This window comes from Magnolia sinica, chromosome 5, assembly GCF_029962835.1.
Source record: "Magnolia sinica isolate HGM2019 chromosome 5, MsV1, whole genome shotgun sequence".
Lineage (NCBI taxonomy): Eukaryota > Viridiplantae > Streptophyta > Magnoliopsida > Magnoliales > Magnoliaceae > Magnolia > Magnolia sinica.
The window spans coordinates 57,087,321-57,089,523 of NC_080577.1; positions in this window are offsets into that span (position 1 = coordinate 57,087,321).

Here is a 2,203-nt window from a genome sequence, read left to right on the forward strand (position 1 = left end):
AAGTTCACCTTTTCAGATCATGATGATTCAACTAGTGAAGAAAATTTGAATAGTGATCATGAAAATGAAGAAGATCTTCAAGATGCTTATAATGCCCTTTACAAGGAGAGTTGTAAAATTATTGTTAAACTTAAACTTCAGAAAGAAAAGTTTTCAAAACTTAAAGAACATTTTGATAATCTTATTTTAGAAAAATCTCACATTTCAGATAGTTTTGTAAAAACTAAGTGCGACTTAGATTTCAAAACCTCCCAAATTGAAAGCTTAAAATCTAAAAATGAAAAACTAAAACTTGAAGTCTCTTCACTTTTGAGTTTAAAAGACACATGGAAGTATGCCCAAGGTGATCCTAAGTTAGGAAAACTATTATCTGGATCTAGAAAATGTGGTGACCGATCTGAATTGGGCTACGACAAAAGTATTCCTCCCAAACATAAGAATACTCCTCCTAAGTTTGTGAAAGGAGAGTCTTCAAACTCAAAAGGGAAAAACCTAAATCAAAATTATCCTAAAAATGATAAAACTTTTCAATCCTTAAAACCTAAAAACAACCTATCATTTATAAAAATCGGAATCGTAATCCTTTAGCTGAGAAAATTGTTGATTTACGTAAGGAGCTGTTAAAATCTAACTCAGTGGGTCAGTCTTATATCAACTACAAAAATAAAAAGACCAACTATACTCCTAAACCCAAGACTGTAATGAAATGGGTTCCTAAGGTTACCTGCTTGGTTGCCCACACCGCTTTCAAAGCTTTAAGCCATTCAAAGTGGTACCTAGACAGTAGTTGCTCCAAACACATGACAGGTGACAAAGGTCTGTTCACCAATCTTAAAGACATGACTGATGGTTCAATCACATTCGGTGATGGTAGCAACTGCAAGATTGTTGGCCAAGGTACGGTCTAACTTTTTAACCTCCCTTTATTTGAGAATGTTTTATATGTAGAAGGGTTAAAACACAACTTATTAAGCATTTCTCAAATATGCGATAAGAATCATAGCGTAAAATTTACTAACCTAGGGTGCGAAATTTTAAATAAACATGGTTCTGTAATATTAACTGGTCGCAGAACTTTTGAAAACTACTACATAGTAAGTGATTCTAGCTCATCTAATCTATCGTGTTACATGGTCCATACCGATGAGACCGAGTTATGGCATAAACGCCTCAAACATGTATACAACCGCAACTTGTATAGATTGAGTAAAAGAGAGTTAGTAAGAGGCTTACCCAAAATATAGAAAATAGATAAAATATGTGGTGATTGCCAGATTGACAAACAAACTAGGAGTACTCACAAAAAGGTAGACTCCAATGCCACATCTAAACTGCTCGAACTCCTCCATATGGATCTTATTGGACCTACTAGAATGGAGAGTCGAGGTGGCAAGAAGTACATCCTAGTAATTGTTGATGACTTTACCAGATATACTTGGGTAGTCTTCTTAAGAGACAAATTAGAAACTCTCGATGAAGTAAAAAAGGATACTTAGACATATCCAAACTGAAAAGGAGTCTCAAGTCTGTAAGATCCGTAGCGATCATGGATCAGAATTTGAGAATAGTGGTTTTAAGAAGTTTTGCAGTGATCAGGGAATATCGCATGAATTCTCTGCGCCCAAAACACCACAACAAAATGGTATAGTAGAAAGAAAAAATAGAGTGTTTTAAGAAATGACAAATGTAATGTTAAACAATATGAAACTTCCTAAAAATCTTTGGGCCGAAGCCGTCAATACTGCATGTTATATCATTAACCGTGTTTATACTAGAAAAGAAAATTGTAAAATGGCTTATGAAATGTGATTTGATAAGAAGACTACTGTCAAATACTTTCGAGTTTTTGGCAGCAAGGGCCACATTTTATGTGACCGAGAAAATCTGGGTAAGTTTAACACCAAAAGTGATGAAGGAATAATTTAGGGTATGCTCTGAATAGTCAAGCGTATCGGGTTCTTAATAAGAGGACCGGTTTTATTCAAGAGTCTATTAATGTGGTTATTGACGATCACTTGAATACACCCATTTTAAGTTCAGAAAATGATGAAGTACTTCTAATTGATAAACCAGATACTTCATCAAGTTAAAATAACTCTGAACTAAGGACTGTTAAAGATCATCCAACTAATCAGATTCTTGAAAACCCTCTCACTGGTGTGCGCACTCGTAGACAACTAGAAGATATGTGTAATTACGTGTG